The sequence below is a fragment of the Ovis aries genome, chromosome Y (assembly GCF_016772045.2).
Source record: "Ovis aries strain OAR_USU_Benz2616 breed Rambouillet chromosome Y, ARS-UI_Ramb_v3.0, whole genome shotgun sequence".
Classification (NCBI taxonomy): domain Eukaryota; kingdom Metazoa; phylum Chordata; class Mammalia; order Artiodactyla; family Bovidae; genus Ovis; species Ovis aries.
The window spans coordinates 13,894,503-13,919,106 of NC_082741.1; the positions used below are offsets into that span (position 1 = coordinate 13,894,503).

The 24,604-nt window shown below is 40.9% G+C and overlaps 2 pseudogenes; both read right to left on the bottom strand.

Annotated features, from left to right (window-relative positions):
• LOC132659081 (testis-specific Y-encoded protein 1-like) overlaps window positions 1-24,604 on the bottom strand; it is a 370,693-nt pseudogene that overhangs the window by 243,713 nt on the left and 102,376 nt on the right.
• LOC132658876 (zinc finger protein 280A-like) lies at window positions 20,874-22,564 on the bottom strand (annotated as a pseudogene).

A 24,604-nucleotide genomic window follows, 5' to 3' on the forward strand; every position in this document is an offset into this window, starting at 1 on the left:
TATATAGACCCTTGTTGGGAAAGGAATGCCTCTGCACTTTAACATGCAAACTAGGTTTGTCACTGCTTTTCTTCCAAGAAACAAGTGTCATTTAATTTCCTAGCTGCAGTCATCTGCCATGATTTTGGAGTCCTCGTACACAGATGTCTGTCACTGTTTCCATTGTTTTCCCATGTATTTGCCATGAAATGATAGGACCAGATGTCATGACCTTAGTTTTTTGAATGTTGAGTTGTAAGCCAGTTTTTTCACCCTCCTTTTTAACCTGCATCAAGAGGCTCTTTAGTTATTCTTTGCTATATGCCATATGGGTGGTGTCATCTGCATATCTAAGGTTATTGATATTTCTACTGATATTTCGATTTTCTCATAATTTCAGCTTGTATTTCCTCCAGCCCAGCATTTTCCAAGATGTACTTTGCATACAAGTTAAGTCAATAGGGTGACAATATAGTAGCGTTTTTCTCCTCAATTTCACTTCATCTGTTCTTCTATATCTGGTTTTCACTGTTGTTTCTTGACCTGGTCTCTCAGGAGGCAGGTAGGTAATCTGGTATTTACATGTCTAAGAATTTTCTGCAGTTTGTTGTGATCCACACAATGGATTTTTATCATAGTCAATGAAACATAAAGACATTTTCTTTTTTATAATTCTGTTGATTTTTCCATGATCCAATGGATGTTGCCAATTTGACCTCTGGTTTCTGTCTTTGCTAAATCCCATTTGAACATCAGCAATTTCTACGTTAATCTGCTTTTGAAGTCTAGCCTGGAGAATTTTGAGCATGCCTTTGTTAAGTCAACTTCAGTTGCTCAGTCTTGTCTGACTTTATGTGACACCATGAAGTGTAGCATGTCAGGCCTCCTTGTCTCTCACCAGGTCCTAGAATTTACTGAAATTCATGTCCTTTTGGTCAGCGATGCCACCCACAAATCTCCTCCTCTGTCCTCCCCCTCTCCTCCTGCTTTCAATCTTTCCCAACATCAGGGTCTTTTCAAATGATTCAGCTTTTCACATCAGGTGGCCAAAGTATTGAAGTTTCAGCTTTAACATCAGTCCCTCCAAAGAATATTCAGGATTGATCTCCTTTAGGATGCACTGGTTCGATCTCCTTGCAGTCCAAGGGACTTTCAAGAATCTCCTCCAACACCACAGTTCAAAAGCATCAATTTTTTGGTACTCAGATTTTTTTTTTTTTAAATAATTCAACTGTCGCATCCATACATGCCTACTGGAAAAATCATACTCTTAACTCGATGGAGCTTTGTTGGCACATTAACACCTATGCTTTTTAATATCCTATCTAAGTTTTTCATAAATTGTCTTCCAAGGAGTTAGTGTGTGAAATAAGGGAGTTGTGTGATACTTTGAACATTCTTTTGCATTGTCATTCTTTGGATTTCACATGAAAAACTGACTTTTTCCAGTCCTGCAGCCACTGCTGAGTTTTCCAAGCTTTCTGGCATACTGAGTGAATCATTTCAACAATAGCATCTTTTAGAATTTGAAATAGCTCAGCTGGTGTTCCATCACCTCCACTATCTTTATTGGTAGTGATGCTTTCTAACAGCCACTTGATTTCACACTTAACATGTCCAGCTGTAGGTGAGTGATCACACCATCATGGTTATCTGGATCATTGGGTTATTTTTGGATAGTTGTATGTATTCGTGCCACCACTCCTTAATATCTTCCACTTCTTTTAGGTTCATACCTTTTCTTTCCTTTATTGTGCCTATAGGTGCATGAAATACTCCCTTGATACCTCTTGTTTTCCTAAAGAGAGCTCTAGTCTTTCCCAGTCTCTCATTTCCCCTCAGTAGTTTAGCAACATTTTTTGTTTAATGGATGTGACATGCTTCCAGTGCTTCTTCAACTTGAATTCCGACACTCCCAGTAGTGCATCACAATCCCATGTTTCAGTACTGGGACCTGATTTGTCTGCTTCTTCTCAACCCCAGATCAAAAACATTCAATACTTTATTACCATAGAGTATTCAGTGCATTAATATGTGACATTTTCCAGTGTTTCCTTTTCACCTAGGACTAATCAACAAGTGGTATAGGTGCCATACTCTATGTTAGTGCTGTTACACAGGTCAAGTGCTTCATTTTTTGAAGTCAAAACACACTCATCATCCAGTGTCTTAGTGCAGAGACATGCTTGAGGAGCTTATTCATCCACCCAATGAAACACTCCCAGGAGTTTTTCTCCATCCAGTGTTCAAGTTCTGTGACATGCTCAAGTGCTTCTTTGTGTACACTGGGTCAAAGACACCCAGTAGTTTGACATTATCCAGTGTTTCAGTTATGCAACATGTTTCTGGATTTCTTCATTCCCTCAGGTCATCACACCAAGTAGTTTATCACTATCCAGTGTTTCAGTGTAACAGCACACTCAACAGTTTCTCACCATCCAGTGTTTCATGTTGGTGACAAGGTTCAGATACTTCCCCATGCACTCTGTGTCATACACACCCTGTTGTTTATCACCTCCTGTTTCAGTTTTTTGACATGCATCAGTTGCTTCTTGTCCACCCTGGGTCAAACACACCAATAGTTTAGCAACATCCAATGTTTCAGTACTGTTACATATTTCAATAATTTTGTCATACACCACCGTTCAGAAGTACCAAACAGTTTATCAGCATCCCATGCCTCAATTTGAGGACTTGCCTCAAGTGCTTCTTCCCAACCCTAGACAAAACACACCCAGCAGATTATCACCGTCCATGGTTTCAGTCCTGTGGCGTGAGTCATGTGTTTCTTCATCCTCTCTAGGTGAAGCACATGCAGTAGCTTATGACCATTTAGTGTTTCCATTTTATGGCAGATTCCAGGATGTTTCCATCCTCACCAGGTCAAACACATTCAGCAGTTAACACCATCCAATATTTTACTGTGTGACATTCCTCAAGCCTTCCTCATTTTCCCAAGTCTTCCTCATTTTCCCAAGTCTTCCTCATTTTCCCAAGTCTTCCTCATTTTCCCAAGTCTTCCTCATTTTCCCAAGTCAAACTCATCCATAACATTCACCACCTACTGTTTCAATGCCAAAATGCACTTCAATGGTGTTTTCATGTTCCCCAATTATAGACATTCACTAGTTCATCACCATACAGTGTTGAAGTTCAGTGACATGCTTCAAGTGCTTCTCCATCCATTAAATGTCAAACTCAGCTGGTAATTATTGACCATTCAAAGTATCATGTGTGACATGCTTTAAGGGCTTCTCTATTCACCCAGGTCAAACATGCCCAAGTTTATTTAAAAGAGAAAGAAAGAAAGAAAAAGAAAGAAAGAAAGAAAGAAAGAAAGAGAGAGAGAGAGAAAGAAAGAGAGAAAGAAAGAATCTCTTTAAGGCGTGTTCAGTTCAGTTCAGTCTCTCATTCATGGCCAACACTTTGCTATCCCATGAAACACAGCAAGCCAGACCTCCTTGTCCATCACCCACTCTCGTGGGTATCCCAAACCAATGTCCATTGAGTCGGTGATACCATCCATTCATCTCATCTGCTCATGTCCCCTTCTCCTCATGCTCTCAATCTTTCCCAGCATCAGGATGTTTTCAAATGAGTCAGCTTTTCACATCAGGTGGCCAAATTATTGGAGTTTCAGCTTCAATGTCAGTCCTTCCAATGAACACTAAGGACTGATTTCCTTTAGGAGGGATTGGTTGGATCTCGTTTCTCATTATGTAGTCTGTGTAGACGTTAAATAAGCAGAGTGACGATTATACAGCCTTGAGGTACTCCTTTTCCTATCTGGAATCAGTCTGTTGTTCTATTTCCACTAACAACTGCTGCTTTCTGACCTGCATACAGGTTTATCAAGATGCAGGTCAGGTGGTCTGGTATTCACATCTCTTTCAGAATATCCCAATGTTTGTTATAATCCACACAGTCAAAATCTCAATAAAACAGAAGTAGATCTTCTGGAACTCTCCTCGTTTTTCAATGATCCAGCAGATGTTGGCAATTTGATCTTGGTTCCTCTGTCTTTTCTAAAACCAACTTGAATATGTAGAAGTTCATGGTTGATGTATTGCTTGAAGCATGGCTTGGAGAATTTTGAGCATTAATTTAATATCATGTGAGATGAATGCAACTGTGCAGTAGCTGCAGAGTTCTTTGGAATTGCCTTTCTTTGGGATTGGAGTGAAAAGTGACCTTTTATGGTCCTGTGGCCAGGGCAAAATTTTCCAAATTTGGTGGTATGTTGAGTGCAGCCCTTTCATAGTATCATCTTTCAGGATTTGAAATAGCTCTACTGGAATTCTATCACCTCCATTAGCTTTCTTTGTAGTGATGCTTCCAAAAGCCCACTTCAGTTCACATTGCAGGATGTTTGGCTCTAGGTGATTATCTGGGTCATGAATTTTTTTGCAACAGTTCTTCTGTGTATTTTTGCCACATCTTCTTAATATCTTCTGCTTCTGTTAGGTCCATACCATTTCTGTCCTTTATTGAGCCCATTTTTGTATGAAATGTTCACGTGATACATTTAATTTTTTTAGGAGATCTCTAGTCTTGCCCATTCTATTGCTTTCCTCTACTTCTTTGTTTCATGGGTGTGGCACAATTCAAATGCTTCTTTTCCCACTCTGGTCAGTCATAGCCAATATTTTGTACCAACCAGTGTCCATTGCTGTGACATATGACCAATTTCAATTCTTCATTAATGAAGTGAGTGTTAAAAAAAAAAAAATCCAAGAGTTTGTTAACATAGAGTGTGTCATGGCTGGTACTGGATTCTAGTACTTCTTCACCCACTCGAGATTAACCTAGTCATATATCACCATCCATTTTTTTTTTTTTTCAGTACAATGACATATTTCAAATGCTTCTACATTAACCCTGGAGCAAAATTGCTAGTAATTATAAACAGCCAGTGTTTTAGTTTTGGAGCATGACCCAATGGCTTCTTCATTCTCACCCATAAACCAAACTCTGTCGTTTGTCACCCTCTAGTGAGGAGGCAATGGCACCCCACTCCAGTACTCCTGCCTGGAAAATCCAATGGACGGAGGAGCCTGGTGGGCTGCAGTCCATGGGATCGCTAAGGGTTGGACACAACAGAGAGACTTCACTTTCACTTTTCACTTTCATACATTGGAGAAGGAAATGGCAACCCACTCCAGTGTTCTTGCCTGGAGAATCCCAGGGACGGGGGAGCCTGGTGGGCTGCTGTCTATGGGGTCGCACAGAGTCGGAACGACTGAAACGACTTAGCAGCAGCAGCAGAGTTTACATACTGTGACATGCTTAAAGAGCTTCATCATCCACCCTAGATCTAGACGGTCAGTATTTTATCACCATAATAACGACTCACTACTGTGACATGATTTGAAAATATGTTGGTCCACACTGAGGCATCCGCAGCCAGTATTTAATCATTCTCCAGTGTTTCAGGGCTTTGATAAGATTAAATGTGTTCCTGGTCCCACTAACATCAATATACTCACCATTTATAACTATCTTGTTTCACTGCTGTGGCATAATATCAACTACTTCTTCATTCATTCCTGTGTCAAACAAACCCAGTAGTTTTTTTCCCCATCTAGTGCTAGTTTTCAGTGCTATGAAATGATTCTGGAGCCTCTGTGTCCATCCCAGCTCAAACATAGTATTCCCAATCAATGCTTCATTGATGTCACATGCTTCAGGTGCTTTCTCATTCACTCCATATCAAGTACATTCAGTCTTTTAAAAACATGCAATGTTTCAGTTGTGTGACTTGCTTCAAATGTTTCTCCAGTCCACTTGAGCTGAAACGTACCCATGACCATCCAGTGTTTCAGTGCTCTGACATGTTTCAAGTGCTTCTTCTACTCCATGGTAAACAGAAGCAATAGTTTATCACCATCAACTGTTTCAGTTCTGTTACATTCTTCAGGGCTTTTCTTTCATATCCTCTGGTTCATCAAGTGTTTAGTTCTGTGATATGTTTCAACTGTTTCTGTACATACCAGTTCATACACACTCATAGATTTATCAGCATCCTGTGTTTTAGGGCTATCACATGGTTAAATGAGGCCCAATCCTACGCCAGGTCAAACACACCTAGTATTGATCAAAATCCAGTTTTTAAGGTATGTGATATATTTCAGGTGCTTTATCACCCATTCTTGGAAGATACACCATATAATTAATCAAATTCCAATGTTTCAGGGCTATGAAGTTTTTAAGTGTTTCTGTATCCGAATAGCTCAGGCATTATTAATAGATTATAACCATTACTGTTTCAGGTTGTTGATGGTGATTGCAGCCATGAAATTAAAAGACGCTTACTCCCTGGAAGAAAAGTTATGACCAACCTAGATACCATGTTCAAAAGCAGAGACATTACTTTGCCAACTAAAGTCCGTCTATTCTTTGGGATCTTCTGTGAATTTCCACAATCACCACGCAGCGTCTCACAACAACCAAACATGCTGTGCTGGAAGTGGCTCAGGCTGCCTTGGGAAAATATGGAAAAGTTCGTGAAGGAATAGAACAGGGAGCCCCAAGGGCAGGACATGGTGCCTACTATCACCGTTTCTGACATTGCTGGACTCAGTCGTTTTCACCTCCTGAAACACCTATGCTCGCTGTTTGCATTTGTGTTCCCATGCTGAGCATATGTGTGTATGCACACGTTTGTTTATGTTGGCTGTGTGTGTGTGTGTGTGTGTGTGTGTGTGTGTGTGTGGTCCAGGTCAGATGCAGAGATAAAGGCGGCAGGAGAGGAGGTGCTGAGCAACCAGAAGAGGAGTCATGAGGTGACGAGGCTGAAGGTGGTTTGTCACCATATCTCTGCACTGGCCCTGCCCAGGATGGGAATGAGGAAAGGATGGCCAGTGATAACTCCAGACTGTGGCTCCAGATATCTGCAATTAGACCAGATACAAAACACGCTCATCAGTTCTACCATGTTGTTGTGTGTATTTGGACCAGGAAGAGGGGGTTCATGGTCTAAGGATTCACACAGAGCAAATCACGTGGGGTGGGGCTTTGAAACAACTGCCTGTTGAGCCCTCAGTGTGTGGAGCCATAGGCTGACCTGTGGAAATGGTGGATGTGGCTATGGCAAGAACTGAGATGGTGTGGCTAAGGTCCTGCCAAGATGGGCAGAGACTTGAAGGAGAAAGAGTCACAGATTGCCTGCTGCACTGGAGACTTGTTCCACGCCCATGTGAATAGGACAACTGGGAAGGTCCTGGGCCAGTGCTGCCCCGGATCAGCCCAGCAGCCAGCACACGCCCTCCCTGGTGGTGGCACACACTGGCACGATATGACACAAAACATGAGACGTGCTAAAATATGCTGTATCTGCAAAACCACAGGCATCCTAGGAGAGACATGCTGTAAGAGTGGCATGCCTCCATGCACTTCCAGCCTTCCTCCCTGGCAGTGCTAAAAGGTGAGGAAAGTGCAAGTGGGTTTACCTGTGTGACCCTCTGCCAAGATATGCCTGTGAGGGAGGGAACAGAGAAAAGGCAAGGGCGGTGGGTTAACTTCATCCCAAGGGACCTCAGGAGAGTGGGAACTGCCCTCGGGCAGTTCAGGGTCTGCTGGTTTTCAGGGTCCAGAGTCTAGGCAATAGGGGTCCTGATACTCCATGGCCCATGGTGAAAGTTTTGACATGAATTCCTTCTTTTCTCTGAGGTGTTCCCCCTGGCTTTGGGGGCCTAAGGGGCAAAGGTGCATGTCTGTACCTGAGGGAGGATTCTGGTAGCCTTGCTGGAATAGAATCTTTGGTTTTGTCGTAGGGGATTTCAACCAGGTGACACACAGAGGGATGCTGCCTTCCAGGTGACTGTCTTAAATGCCTCTGGGCCCAATTGGGCTCTGGCTTCCTTGGCATGGGGGCTGAGTAGGGAAACAGGGATGAGTGACTGTAGGGAGTCCTACCTGGGCCTATTGAGAGCAACTAAAGAGAGCCTTGGCATTTATCAAATCACTGCCATCTGGGTGGTTCAAGCCCTCTTGTTGTTTTTGAGGCAGAAAAGCTGCTTTCTGCCCAAGGGAGGTATTAGCTCTGGGCCCAAAAATTGTGGTTTCCCAGGGCATCACCTGTTTGGGGACTCTATGTGCATGGGTAGTATTTTGTAGGTATGCCACCTTACTTTTAGGGCCTCAGGTTACATTCTTTGCATCAGAAGAGACCCTGTATCCATGTGCACCTTCTTCATAACCTTGGATCAGACCCAGGCCTATCACTGTCCCTGGGGGCTTTTGGAGGCTCAGGTGTCTCTTTGACCTTTTCCTGCTACATGGAGATAGCACATGAGGGCACAAGTAGACAGGAGCACACAGAAAGCTACACAGATAGGGAGAATAGGGGGGCTCACTCAGAATGTTGTGTGCTGTAAGGGGTGATAGGCTAGCAAGAGGGGCACAACATGGATAAGGAATGACCTAGATAGGTGCACAGCAAGAAAGCAGTTCTTCAAGTCAGCTGAGTTCAGCAGTCCTTGTTTTCTGGTCCCCTGTAGGAATGCACAGGCAATGGATCAGGCCAACGTGACTGGTACTGTGAAGCTGTCCAAGGTGATGGGAGAATGCAGAACACAGATGTATGTCATCCACCTGTATATGGCAAGTGCTTCCAACCCAGTCTGCTGCTCTGCACATGAGTCACTGTCAACAGCAAATGCCAAGATTTTGTAAACTTTGAAGGTAAGTCACATAATTAGAAGTGCAACGTGACATGATCAATGAGCAAGTGAAAAAACAACCAGGACTAAGAAATGTGGGTACTTACCAAAATTCATGTTCCTGAAAAAGAAAACTTGTACTTCTAATATGGACTATTCTCCTTTCAATGATGTTACTGTACACACCCACATGTTTGTGCAAATGTGAGCGCAGAAATTTGAGTGCTTACCAAACTTCATGTTCCTGAAAAAGAAAGCTTGTACTTCTTCAAGGACAAGTTTCCTCTCAGCGATGTTGCTGTGTAAACATGCATGTTTGTACACATGTGCGTGTAGAAATTTGAGTGTTAGCAAAATTCATATTCCTGGAAAAGAAAGCTTGTACTTCTGCATATGGACAAGTTTCCTCTCAGAGATGCTACTGTGTACACTTGCATGTTTGTGCCCATGTGCGTGTACAAATTTGAGTGTTAGCAAAATTCATGTTCCTGGAAAAGGAAGTTTGTACTTCTGCATATGGACATGTTTCCCCTCTGAGATGTTACTGTGTACACACATATGTTTGTGCACATGTGCGCGTGAAAGTCCCTATCAGTACGCTTGTGAGTATGAGCTGTCGCAACTGACCTAGCCAGGTGATGGAAGCTGGTTAGCAAAAACATGAATTTCTTAGGGAAATGTACATAGTCTCTGGTCAGCAGAAGCCTGAAGCCAGGGAATCGCTCCCCGTTATCTCACTGAATGAACACGTTCTAAGTGGAATCACAGTGGTGCACACAGGATGCCTGGCAGAAAGGAGAGGCAGGAGGAAAGAACCTGGGGTGTGTGAAGAGGAAATTCCACTACACCAGCAGTTTATGAAAAATAGAAAAGGTACCTAATGAGCTGGAAGGAGAAACTGTACTAATTAACTGAGTTATCTAGCTAAGAGGATTTCCATCCAAACAGCCAAAAGTGCTTCCTGGTTTCTTCTTGCTCCCTATAGTAAAATACAAAGGGAAATTAAAAAAAAAAAATGTTTAAGATAAAGATTATCTTAAAAAGGAGACAGAACTTGCTGATTTGGAAATTTTTCAGTGTGTTAAGATGACAGAAGATGCTAAAATTAATGGTTCTCAAGCAAGATCATATCCAGCACACTGAGATAAGGTGGTCTAAATATAAAATTTTGCACCATGTATATGCCAGTAATTCTTCATATTATTATTATTATTTTAATTAAGGTGTTCTAAAGATGAGTGTGACTGTAAAATTCTTTGTTAAACCTCAGAAAGCTGGAAGGGGATACTTCATGGCTTTATTTAGTCAGGTCAATGCCCTTCAAAGAGTTTATGGGTGTCACTCACAGATCTTTTCAATCACACAATAAGACTTCTATCAAGGTTCAGGGTGTTATCCCTCAGCTATCTCAGCAGAAAACCAAGACAGAGTAGACCTTGTTTTGAAGACATGTGTGATTGTGGCTTTGGAGTGAGGTGCTTTGCCATGAACACCAGTAAGATTATCAGGAGACACATCAAGTTTTTAAGATAACATATTTAAGTTCAACTTGGACTGAAAGGACCAGCAATAGTACAAAATAATAGCTCTGGTCTTCCACCTTCTACAAGCAAGAGCAGGCTAGGGAGACCGTCTCACTGTAACCAGATACTAGCCACCTTTCATAAAATGGAATCATGTCACAGGGCAGAATTAAAAATTCAGAAACCTAGGACGTTTCCAGGCCTTAAGTCCTAAGCAAAGAACTGCCAAAAAGAACCCTGTGTGATTTCAGAACTGCTATTATTGACTCCCATTTCCCCTCCCCTTTCTGGAACAGGAGTGTCTATGAAGGTTATCTCTGCCTGACTCACCACTGTATGTTGGCTGTGAAAGTGAGCAGATTAACTCATCTCTTTGGTTCACAGATCCTTAGGTCTAGAGGAACTACACTTTTGTAATTTGAACTGATATGTTGGAGAAGACTTGAGAGGCACTTGGACTGCAAGGAGATCAAACCAGTCAATCCTAAAGTAAATCTGTCCTGCATATTCACTGGAAGGACTGATGTTGAAGCTGAAGCTCCAACACTTTCACTCCCAGATGCGAATAACTGACTCACTGGCAAAGACCATGATGTGGGAAAGACTGAAGGTAGGAGAAGGGGACAGCAGATAATGGGGTTGTTGAATAGCATCATCGAATCAATGGACTTGAGTTTGAGCAAGCTCCTGGAGTTGATGGACAGGGAAGCCCACAGTGCTGCCGTCCATGGGGTCCCAAAGAATAGGACACAACTGAGAGACAGAACACTTGAGATACTGTACAAGTGGACCCTGATCCATATCTGGACCTGACTTAGATGACAAGGTCCTGAGCTTCAAGTTAATGCTGTAATGGATAAATTATTTGAAAGCATTGGCAGGAAAATGCATTTTGGACATAGAAATATGTAAACAATTTGTGGCCATATGTGTACCAGGTGGTTTTAAATTATGCGCACAAATTCTTTCCTTCTCCCCTTCACATGTATGGTAGACTAATGTTAGAAATGAACAATGAAGTGTCTGAGACTCGGTCATAAAAGTCACTGCAGTCTCCTTGCTCATCCTCTTGGAGCACTCACTGTAGAAGCCAGCTCAGTTGTATTTTGAGAACACTGAGGTAACCCAGTAGACAGGCCCATGTGAAAGAACCGGGGCTTTCTCCCAATAGCCAGCAAGGAAACTGGTTTCAACAGCTATGTGAGTAAGCCATCTTGGAAGGTAATCCATGAGCCCATGTCAAGGATTCAGATGATGGCAATCTCATGAAATACTGAGCCAGATCACTCAGCTGAATTACTCCTGGATTCACAACCTTCAGCAGCAGTATGAGATAATATTGTGTTAAGCTGTTAGTTTGGGGTAATTTGTTATGCAGCAGTAGTCCATTAATGCACTGCCAAATTTGGGCAATGTCTTTATCCAGGGGCGCCTGTCCATTTAGTTCAATCTAAGCCAGAATCTGCTACTTCAGTTTAGAAAACATACCCCACCCTTGATCTGACCACCCTCAGTATTAGATCAAATACCTTCTCAGTTCAGTTCAGTTGCTCAGTTGTGTCCGACTCTTTGTGACCCCATGAATTGCAGCACGCCAGGCCTCCCTGTTCATCACCAACTCCCAAAGTTCACTCAGACACTTCCATCGAGTCAGTGATGCCATCCAGCCATCTCATCCTCTGTCGCCCCCTTCTCCTCCTGCCATCAACCCCTCCCAGCATCAAAGTTTTTCCAATGAGTCAACACTGTGCATGCAGTGGCCGAAGTACTGGAGCTTCACCTTTAGCATCATTCCTTCCAAAGAAATCCTAAGGCTGATCTCCTTCAGAATGGACTCTTTGCAGTCCAAGGGAATCTCAAGAGTCTTCCCCAACACCACAGTACAAAAACATCAATTCTTCAGCGCCCAGCCTTCTTCACAGTCTAAGTCTCACATCCATACATGACTACTGGAAAAACCATAGCCTTGACTAGATGGACCTTAGTTGGCAAACTAATGTCTCTTCTTTTGAATATGCTATCTAGTTTGGTCATAACTTTTCACTCACCTGAATATCTTATCAGCCTATCCTAGCCTCAGCAATGATCCTCTCAGTTGAGCCAGAATCCACCCTCACCCTTAGGGTCCTCTTAATAAGTTTCCATCCACTGACACCCACTCTGTTGTTGTTGTCCATTGCTTTTCAGTCTCCCAGTCTCTCTTTGAAATCCCATGGACCCACTTTGTTCCTTAGCTATAAATTCCAGCTGCATCCCTGCTGGAGTCAGACATAAGCTCAATCTCTCTCCCATATTATAATACCCCACTGTAGTACTCTTACCTTGAATAAAGTTTTTCTTACGACTTTTAGTAAGTGTCATGAATATTTTTTTAACATTTCCAAATTCTGTTAGTAAGGATTATTCTCAACGGAATATAGTTTTATATATTTACTCTTTATACTATATTCATCTGGGTGAATAAACTTCTAGAATTAAAACATTTCATGTTTTTAAGATACAAACAATAACTTTTAAAATATATTAGCATGTCTTAAAAAATTTAGTAATCTGAAAAGAATGTGTATATAGACATGTCAGTGTATATACACACATACCATCAGAGCTCCAAGGAAAACTTAATTCTCAGTAAACTATACATGAAAACATTCAGCATGCAAATAGTGAAATCTTTGGAATTAACTTGTCAAAAATCATAGAGAATGGAATTTTAATTAAAAAAGTGTATACATAAAAACATTTGGGATTCAGACAAAATTGCTATATAAAGGTAGGTCAAGCCCTAAACCCTCTTTGGGAAAAAAAAAAAGAAGAAAGAAAGAAAAAGAAAAGAAAAGAAATCCTCAGTATCATGTAATAACCTATAATGGAAAAGAACCCACAAAAGAAATGATATGTATCTACATAAAATCACTCTGATATACATCTGAAACTCAACATTGTATATCAAATATATCTAAAGAAAAAATGGTAAAGAAAGCATTTAAAATACAAAATTATAAAGAAAAAATCATAAAGAAAGTAGAAGGTATATATGAATTGAAACAAAAATAGAAAACAACAGAAATAATATTTGTTTGGATAATAAAATAAGAGCTTTTCCTTGGAAAAAGAAAATCAGAAACATTGATACAACTGTGGAAAATCTAATAAGGGGAACAGGAGGTTAATTCCAATACTAGAAATGAGAAATGGAATGATATTCTGAGAGGATAATATTCAACTCTGAATGGAATTACTTTTGTTTCTGGAAAGGTCCAGTCAAGCAAAAATCTGGGAAAAGTAAGGGAAGGAAAGAAACAGGGAGAGAGACGGGGGAAGAAAGGAAGAAAAGGAAAGGAAGGGAGAAAGAAAAGTAAATGTCTCAACAAATGTTGTAATGTATCCAATAAAGCAATTCTCTTTAAGATTTAAAAACAGAAATGGAAATTTATTAAGCCAGATACTCATTGCTTTTGATGTACTCAGAAAGAGAAAATCCATTTACACATCACTGTTTAGAAGTCCTGGCGAACACAATATGATTATTTTAAAAAAATAACAAAATATAAAAATATGCCATGTTATTTGTAAAAATATAGACAGCAGAAATTGATGCTTTGAACTGCGGTGTTGGAGAAGACTCTTGAGAGTCCTTTGGACTACAAGGAGATACAACCAGTCCATTCTAAAAGAGATCAACCCTGGGATTTGTTTGGAAGGAATGGTGCTAAAGTTGAAACTCCAGTACTTTGGTCACCTCATGTGAAGAGTTGACTCATTGGAAAAGGCTTTGATGCTGGGAGGGATTTGAGGCAGGGCGAGAAGGGGACGACCGAAGATGAGATGGCCGGATGGCATCACTGACTAGATGGACGTGACTCTGAGTGAACTCCAGGATGTGGTGATGGACAGAGAGGCCTGGCATGCTGCGATTCATGGGCTCGCAAAGAGTTGGACACGACTGAGCGACTGGACTGAACTGATAGTGAGCTGAGAATGAGCTTTACTTCTCCTTCTCCTTCTCCTTCTCCTTCTCCTTCTCCTTCTCCTCCTCCTCCTCCTCCTCCTCCTCCTCCTCCTCCTCCTCCTCCTCCTCCTCCTCCTCCTCCTCCTCCTCCTCCTCCTCCTCCTCCTCCTCCTCCTCCTCCTCCTCCTCCTCCTCCTCCTCCTCCTCCTCCTCCTCCTCCTTCTTCTTCTTCTTCTTCTTCTTCTTCTTCTTCTTCTTCTTCTTCTTCTTCTTCTTCTTCTTCTTCTTCTTCTTCTCCTTCTTCTTCTCCTTCTTCTTCTTCTTCTTCTCCTTCTTCTTCTCCTTCTCTTTTTTATTTTGGAGACTTACACTTTTAATGGCTGAGGAAAACAGAAAAGAATATTACTTGCTGACATAAAAATTGTGTGAAATTCAATTTAGAGTCCTTAAAGTTGGAACAGGGACATGCCAGTTTCTTTGGTTATTACCTATGGCTGAAAACTTGATTAATCACCAATGATCATATTTGCAAAGCCTGAAATATTTATTTTTTGGCCCTTTATGGAGTCTTCTTAAGATGTCCTGTTCTGCTGGCAGTCTCCTAGTAGTCATATGGGAGAATAAAGTTTTGGTTTTGTTACAATATTTTCTTCTCTATTATATTCATTTTTCATTATTTTCTAATTTCACTCCTTCTTATCACTATTAGTTTGTTCTGTCGCTCATCTTTACAACTTTTTGAGATAATTATTGGTAACTCTCATTTCTCTTATATCTAATGCTATAAATTTACCTTAATTTGTTGTTGTTTTTCAGTCCCTCAGTCATGTAGGACTCTTTGCAACCCCATGGACTGCATGGAGCACATCAGGTTTCCCTGTCCTTCACTATCTCCTGGAGTTTGCTCAAACTCATGTCCATTGAGTTGGTGATGCCATCAAAACATCTCATCCTTTGCTGCCCACTTCTCCTCCTGCCCTCAGTTTTTCCCAGCATCAAGGTCTTTTCCAGTGAGTTGGCTTTTCACATCAGGTGGCCAAACTATTGGGTCTTCAGCTTCAAAATCAGTCCTTCCAGGGAATATTCAGAGTTGATTGCCCTTAGGATTGACTGATTGGATCTTGCTCTCCAAGGGACTCTCAAGAGTCTTCTCCAACACCACAGTCCAAAAGCATCAAATCTTTAGTGCTCAGCCTTCTTTATGATCCAAATGTCACATCCATACATGACTGCCAGGAAAAACATAGCTGTGACTAGATGGACTTTGTAAGCAAAGAAATGTCTCTGATTTTTAATATGCTGTCTAGGTTTGTCATAGCTTTTCTTCTAAGAGCCATGGAAGCTTTTAAGCTCATGGCTGCATTCACCATCCACAATCATTTTAGACCCCAAGAAAATAAAATCTGTTACTGTTTCCATTGTTTCTCCAACAAATTTAACTCTGTCCCACAATTTTTGCTGAATAGAATGTTCATTATCATTCACTTCCAAGTATATCCTAATATTCTCTTCTTAAGACAACACTATATAGTGTATGGACTTCCCTGGTCACTCAACTGTTAAATCACTTTCCAGCCAATGTAGGAGACACAAGAGGCCTGGGTTCAATCCCAGGTCAGGAAAATCCCCTGGAGAAAATAATGGCAATCTGTTCCAGTAGTCTTGCATGAAAATTTCATGGAGATATATATTATGTATTAATATAGTTATTGATATTTTCCAAATGAATGACATCTTAAAAGATGTTTCTTTGTCAATTTCTCATTATTGCATTATAGTCAGGTGACACAGTCTAAATATTATTGATCCTTTGTATTTGAAGATTTCCATTCAGTTAAGTCATACTTTAGATTTCCATCTCAGAGAAGTCAAAATGAAGTGGGTTTTATGTAGACAAAATACTTGCAATGTCTAAAATGTGTATATGTGAAATGACCTCCATTATTCCAGCATCTTTCAGTAGGGTACTTTTAACTAAGTTCCAGGTTTTATTCACATTTTACCAGCTTTTCCACAAATGTTCTTTCCCAGTTTCATATTCCCATATAGGATACTGAACTGCGCGAGGATACATTGCAAAAAGCTACAGATACGTCCCTTGGCTTACTATGGTCTCTAGCAGTTTCTTAAACTTTCCCTGTTTTTCATGACTTTTGACAATTTTTAGGAGTCCTTTAGGGACAGGTATTTTGCAGAATGACTCTCTCTATGGGTTTGATATGTTTCCTGATTGCCCTGGGGTTTATATAATTTTAGAACTCCAAGGCAAAATATCTTTTTCATCACTTCCCATCAAGGATTCATACTATCAGTATGACTTACCACTAGTTCCTCTGCCATAAAGTTGTGTCCTTCCTGCTGACATATTCTGTTCTTTGGAAACAAGTCAGTAAAACCAGCCTACACTTAGGGAGGGGCATGGAAACTCATCTTGAGGACAATATCTAAGAGACACAAACATTACTGAGTACACAAGTTAATTGAAACTCATTTATAAGGAAGATCTAGTTCTTCTAGCCATATCTTTTGATTTTAAATTAATTAAATTAAAGTAAAGACTTAATAGGTTTCCCAGTTGGTGCTGTGGTAAAGAACTTTCCTGCAAATACAGGAGATGTAAAAGACGTGGGTTCAACCCCTGGTTCAGGAAGATCCCCTGGAAAGGGAAATGGCAACCCACTCCAGTATTATTGCCTGGAGAATCCCATGGACAGAGGAGCCTGGTGCGCTACACTGATTGGGTCACAAAGAGTTGGACAGACTGAAGCGGCTGAACACACACAAAATTTTAATACCTCAGTCACACTAGCTACATTTTAACATTTCCAAAGTGGCATGTTAGACAAGTACAGAGAAAACTTTTTCATTGATAATTCCTTAGTGATATGGTTGTTAGGGATTTGTGCTTCCACTGCAGGGGGCAGAGATTCAATCCCTGGTTGAAGATCTAAGATTCCTTAATCCTCACATCAAGGCCAAAAAAGAAAAAAAAAAAAATCCTACCATAATAACGGATATAAACAGGTTGCCTCATAGAAGAGAAAAGTGTACATTTATATATGTGAAAAGCTGATCATCCTTATTAAGGAATATATGTAATAATTACTTAAAAATTTTCTATTCCTTGGCATTGAAACATGTATACTATCATATATGAATTGAATCACCAGTATATGTCCGATGCAGGATACAGCATGCTTGGTGCTGGTGCATGGGGATGACCCAGAGGGATGTGGGGAGGGAGGTGGGAGGGGTGTTCATGATTGGGATCACATGTACACCCGTGATGGATTCATATCAATGTATGGCAAAATCAATACAGTATTGTAAAGTAAAATAAAGTAAAAATAAAAATTAAAAAGAAAAAAAATATATTCCTGCAGAAATGTCTGTGAATAGCACTGACTTAGGTCATTGTTTGGCCAACCTTTCTTCTTTTCAAATATAATGCACATTAACACACGAAACTGGTTTAGCTCTGTCTCAAAAATTTGCTTTTTTCATTATCACTCAGTTCAAATAGTGTTTTTTCCCATAACAACTTATCTTAGGAGCAATAAGTTATTTAGGCTCAGAAGCAGGAGAAGGAGGAGACTAAATAAACCACAGCATTAAAGAGGCTTGTGAATTACAGACGTGCCACTTTTGCTCTTTGGGTTCCTGGCAATCCTTACTCTATCCTCAGCCTGTTTGCAGTGATATTGCTTCTTTTTCAAACTTTGGGAGTTCTGTACTCCTCAGTTATCTTTCTCGGTTTTTTTCTTGCTCCTGCCACAGAACCTGTGGGATCTTAGTTCCACAACTAGGTGTTGAACCCTGGGCATAGACAGTGAAAGCATCAAGTCCTAACAACTGAACCAACAGGGAATTCTCATATATTTTTCTTTCTTTCTTTCAAATATTTATTCATTTACTTGGATGCTCTTGTTTTTAGTTTCAGCACAAGGGCTCTTCAATCTTCACTGTAGCATGTGGGAGCAGGAATTTAAATTGTCACATGTGGTATTTTAAGTTGTAGTATCTGGGATCTAATACCCCGACCAGGGGATGAACTTGGATGCCCTAATTTGGGAGCACCGAGGATTTCCAATGGACTACAGGGACGTCCTTCCCATGATCAAACCCAGGTCTCCCACATTGCAAGTGAATTCCTTACTCTCTGAACCACCATAGCTTTGACTATAAGGACGTTGGTCAGCAGAGTGATGCCTTAGGGATTTTTGTTTGTTTGTTTGCTTGTTTTTTAGTGCTGTCTATGTTTGCCAAAGCTTTTCTTCCAAGGATCTAGCTTCTTTTAATTTTGTGGCTACATTCACCATCCATAGTGATTTTGTAGTCCAAGAAAATAAAATCAGCTGTTACTTTCAATTTTTCACCATTTGTTTGCCATAAAGTGATCAGACCAGATGTTGTGATCTTCATTTTTTGAATGTTGAGTCTTAAGCCAGTCTTTTCAATCTCCTCTTTCACCATCATCAAGAGGCTCTTCATTTTCTGCCAGTAGGGTGGCACCATCTGCATATCTGTGGTTGTCACTATTTCTCCCAGAAATCTTGATTCCAGATTGTGCTTCATCCAGCCCAGTGTTTTTCATGATGTATTCTGCATTTAAGTTAAATAAGCAGGGCAACATTATATAATCTGTTGTACTCAGTATATAATCTGTTGTAATCAGTATATAATCCTGATGTGCTCCTTTCCCTGTTTGCAAACAGTCCCTTTTTCCAAGTCCAGTTCTAAATGTTGCTTCTTGACCTGCATACAAATTTCTCATGAGGCAGGTCAGATGGTCTGGTATTCCCATTTCTTTAAGAACTTTCCAAGTTTTGTTGCGGTTCACACAGTCAAAGGTCTCATCACTTAATGGAAAATAGATGAAGAAACAATGGAAACAGTGACACATTATTTTCTTGAGCCCCAAAATCAATGCAGACGGTGACTGCAGCCACGAAATTAAAAGATGCTTGCTCCTTGGAAGAAAAGCTGTGACAAATCTAGAAAGCATATAAAAAAGCAGAGACATTACTTTGCCAACAAAGGTCCATGTAGTCCAGGCTATTGTTCTTCCACTAGTCATGTATGGATGTGAGAGCTGGAGCATAAAGACGGCTGAGCACCAAAGAACTGATGCTTTGAACTGTGGTGTTGCTGATTATTCTTGAGTTTCTCTTGGACTGGCAGCGAGATCAAGCCAGTCAGTCCCACAGGAAATCATCACTGAATAGTCACTGTAAGGAATGATACTGAAAGTGAAGCTCTGATCCTTTACCACCTTATGGGGAGAGCTGACTCATTAGAATACACCCTAATGCTGCAAAAGTTTGAAAGAAGGGGGGGGGGCATGACAGAGAATGAGATGGTTGGATGACATCACAGACTAAATGGATTTGAACTTGAGCAAGCTCCAGGAGATGGTGAAGGACAGAGAAGCCTGGTGTCCTGCAGTCCATGGGATCGCAAAAAGTGAACATGACTACCCAACAATAAATTATTGTTTATTCTTTGAAACTTATGGAAGGCCTAGGACCTAAAGTTTTTCTACAAAGAAGAGAAAAGGTACATTGGTGGGGGTTGGGCAGGGGATGGTCTATCACTGGGAAAGCCGTGCAGGGTCCTACTCTGTTATATGACGAAAGAGACTGGCAATGCCAAGTGTTCAGTAGAAATGGAAATGCCAATACTATTAGTGGAAATACACATTGCTTCAATCAGTTTGAAAAAAGCGTTTGATTGTACCTGCATATTAGAATGGCTCAGTCAGTAACATCTGCAAGCAATGGAGGAGACCTTGGTTTGAACCCTGGGTCAGGAAAATCCTCTGGAGAAGAAACTGCCAACTCATTGTTGTATTCTTGCCTGGGTAATTCTATCGACAGTGGAGCCTGGTTGGCTTAGTCTATAGGGTTGTAACAGTTAAATAACACTTAGCAAATAAACCACTACCACATGCATTATCAGAAAATCTCATGTCTAGACATATAGATACAGCTATCCTCCAGAAATTACAGTGAAAGACACAAACAGGTTCATAACCAGCTAATTCAAAAAGGCAAAATAAAAGCCACAAAATTCAGGCACAGTAAAATGGAAATAGAAGACTATGACCATTCATCTGAAGGAATAGTACCCAGCAATGAAAAATAATGTTCCACAGCTACATACAATAAGAATGCATCTCATTTATTTAAATGGAAACCAAGACCAGGGGAACAGAAAGTCTATTGTGTGAATCTATTTATTTAAAATTTGAAACAAAGAAAAATGAATCCCTGGTGCTAGAGGTCACAGAAATAGTTACTTCGGGGGGCAGAGAGTGGCCAGGAAGGAACATGGATATTTCAAAGCTACTCGATAGTAGAGAGATGAAACAAATACAATCTCAGTTACAATAAAGCCATACTTTATTTACTTGGGCTCCAAAATAACTGTCGATGGTTACTGATGCTATGAAATTAAAAGAGGCTCACTCCTTGGAAGAAAAGTTGTGAAAAACTTTGGCCTCCTGATGGGAACAGTCAACTCATCGGGAAAAAACACTTGACACTGGGAAATATTGAAGGCAGGAGCAGAAGGCATGGCAGAGGATGAGATGGTTGGGCGGCATCAGCAACCCAACGGAATGAGTTTGAGCAAGCTTCAGGAGATGGTGATGGACAGGGAAGCCTAGCATACTGAAGTTCCTAGGGTCACAGGGAGTCAGACACGACTGAGCAACTGAACAACAAAAGCTAGGCAGGGTCTTTATATACAGCTGGCTGAACATCAATGGGGCTTTTTTGAATTTCTGGAGGTGGTTAGAACATAACTTTTTCGCCAGATCCCTTGCTGCACCATGTCTGGAATATTTTGTGTTCGTAGACAATTTTCTTTGCAATTTTTCTGGGTGGTGCTTGGGAGTCAGTGTTCCTCATAATGATGTATGCTGTCTCTCTCAGTCCCAGCTGAACTGAACTTTGGATCATGGCCTCTGTTTCAGGAGGCAACCCTCACAACTGCTCTCACTTTTTTGAATAACAGATGATCCTTGATTTGGATTTCTGTCTTTTCCTTCAGGTTCAAACACTGTAGCCAGCACTTGGAACACGGAAAGACCCTCTTGTTCCATTGCCTCCAAGCGTGATTTACGAAGGATGTCACCAGTTTGAAAATTTCGAGGCAAAACAGACAAACAAATTGTTCATGTTTCCATGTCATGTTCTGAAATACGCCTCTACATTGCCAAAGGCTGACAATCTGTAATTGCAAACACAGCACACATAGGGCATTTTGCCAGGTTTGTGACTGTCCTTCATGTGCTGTAAGAGAACCTGATCTATTTTGAAGGACAATTCACAGATATTACAGACTGTGCATGGCTCCCAGGAAGCATGAACACTTTCAGTGTGACACTGCAGCTGGAATGACGTGGGAAACTCAAGGTGGTAGTGCTGGCAGGTAGTTTGGATTTCCCAGCTGTCACCCTTCTGCCTCTCAAGCTCTAGATGGTTCCTCAGGTGGGTCATAAACTTGACATATTTTAGAACTCTCAAGCAGCTGAGGCATTTAAAGGCTGTGTGAGTCTTCTGTTCTGGTGCCATCTCTTGTATGCTGCCATACTAAAAGGCATCAAATAACGTGGCCAGTTTTACTTTCATGGGATCAACAGTCTTATTCTGACTTGCAAGAGTCAAAAATTCCATTTTCTCCAGCCACTACAAACTACATGTTCCTTCTGGATCCATAAGACTGAAGCATACCTGGTCATTGGCATGAGTCCATGAAAATGATGCCCCACCATGAACATGGCTCGGTGAGGTCGGGGAATCTTCCAAGGTCATAATCGTGTTTTTCCAGGAGAGATACCTGGAGGGCCATGGTGCAGGCAGGTCCCCCTGGGATTCCATCGCTGAGTTTGGGTCCTTTGAGATTCCCACTGTTAAATTTTACATCTGAAGTGGGATACCGCTCTGAATTAAGAGGGCTTTCATCCTTGCCTTCTAATGAGAGAACAGCTCCAGAGAGACAGTGGGCTGCTGAGAGAGCAGTTCTGAATTGTGAAGGACAGTTTCCAGAAAGCTCATTTTAAACCAGGTTTAGATGAAGGCTCGGAAATAATAGAATAGCCTCTTCCTCCCCATGCAGACTGAGAAACTGGTGATACGGCAGGTGGCTCTGATGTTGGTGTCCTAAGATTTGCAGGTTGCAATACGCAGGAGGGATATGGACTCATGTGGCCCTTCACTCTTCTTGAAGATGAGTCCCTGGTCACTCTGTTCAAAATGTTAGAAATAACTGGCTTTGAACTTGAAATCACTCTGACAAAAGAGGGTTTCAGCATCCTCAATGACATGCTCCACTCCAACAAAAATGACTTCAGCATCTTGATTGTCCTTATTTCTGGATTTGGGTGCAGCAGTCTTTTTCTTGGGTTGTGGTGATGCTTGTGCTTCCTCACATGGGAAGAGATGGGCCATTTTGCAATCACTTTTGGCTTCAAGTGGACCTTCTAGTGTTTTTTCCACCTAAGAGCAATCACCAGACAAGGTCATCCCCTCTGATCTCAGGTGGCACTCTCTGTGGTTTCAGTTAACCCTCAGTTGTTCACTGAGAATATTAAATGGAAAACTCCAGAAATATATAACACATGTGTTTTAAACTGCAGGCCATTCTGAGGAGAGTGATTGGAATCTCACACCATCCTGCTTCCTCCTGCCCAGAATGTGAATCGCTCCTTACTCTTGCACATCCCACTCGTCTGTCACTCAGTTACCCCAATGACTGCTGAGATGTCACAGGACTTGTGACCAAGTCACTCATTTTATTCAATAATGGTCCCAAACCATAAATGGGACGCTGTCCATTTAGATATGCCAGAGAAAATCCATTAAGTACTACCTTTAACTGAAAAGATCGAAGTTCTCAATTTAATATAAAAGAGAAAGAAAAAAATGTATGCTGAGGTTGCTAATATCTGTGGTGAATGTGAAGAAGAGAAAATAAATCTGGATTAGTTTTGCTGTCAAACTTCAAACTGCAAAAGGTATGGACACAGAGTGCAATAAGTTCTTAGGATGAAAAAAATCACTCAATTAATACAGTAATATATTTTACATAGTGACTACACTCACAAAAGTTTTATAAAAGTATATTGTTATAATTGTTCTATGTTATTATTACACCTTACCTAGTGGCTCAGATGGTAAAGTGTCTGCCTAGTAATCGGGAGAGCCAGGTTCAACCCCTGGGTCAGGAAGTTCCTCTGAAGAAGGAAATAGCAATCCAGTCCAGAATTCTTGCCTGGGAAATCCCATGGACAGAGGAGCATAATAAGCTGCATTCCATAGGGTTGCAAGGAGTTGGAAACGACTGAGCAACTTCACTTTCTCTTTCCTGTTATTATTAGGCAGCTGCCAATCTCTTACTGTGCTTTTATAAAATAAACTTCATCACAGGTATGTCTGTATAGAAGAACCATTGTGTATATAGAGTTCGATACTTTTTGAGGTTACTGATGTCCACTGGGGGTCTTGAAACTTATTCTCTGCCAAAAGTGGTGATGATTATATTTCTTTCAAAACACAAAATTAGTACTTGATTTAACCATTGGCCAAAACATTGAGATAACTATTAACACCCTTTGACATAAGAAAGCAACTGACAAACAACTAATCTCAAAAATATACTAGCAACTTATGCAGCTCAATTCCAGAAAAATAAACGACCCAATCAAAAACTGGGCCAAAGAACTAAATAGACATTTCTCCAAAGAAGACATACAGATGGCTAACAAACTCATGAAAAGATGCTCAACATCACTCATTATTAGAGAAATGCAAATCAAAACCACAATGAGGTACCCCTTCACACCAATCAGAATGGCTGTGATCCAAAAATCTGCAAGCAATAAATGCTGGAGAGGGTGTGGAGAAAAGGGAACCCTCCTACACTGTTGGTGGGAATGCAAATTAGTACAGCCACTATAGAGAACACTGTGGAGATTCCTTTAAAAATTGCAAATAGAACTACCGTATGACCCAGCAATCCCACTGCTGGGCATGGACACCGAGGAAACCAGAATTGAAAGAGACATATGTACCCCAATGTTCATCGCAGCACTGTTTATAATAGCCAGGAGATGGAAACAACCTAGATGTCCATCAGCAGATGAATGGATAAGAAAGTTCTGGTACATGTACACAATGGAGTATTACTCAGCCGTTAAAGAGAATTCATTTGAATCAGCTCTGATGAGATGGATGAAACTGGAGCCGATTATACAGACTGAAGTAAGCCAGAAAGAAAAACACCAATACAGTATACTAACACATATATATGGAATTTAGAAAGATGGCAATGACGACCCTGTATGCAAGATAGGAAAAAAGACACAGATGTGTATAACAGACTTTTGGACTCAGAGGGAGAGGGAGAGGGTGGGATGATTTGGGAGAATGGCATTCTAATATGTATACTATCATGTAAGAATTGAATCGCCAGTCTATGTCTGACGTAGG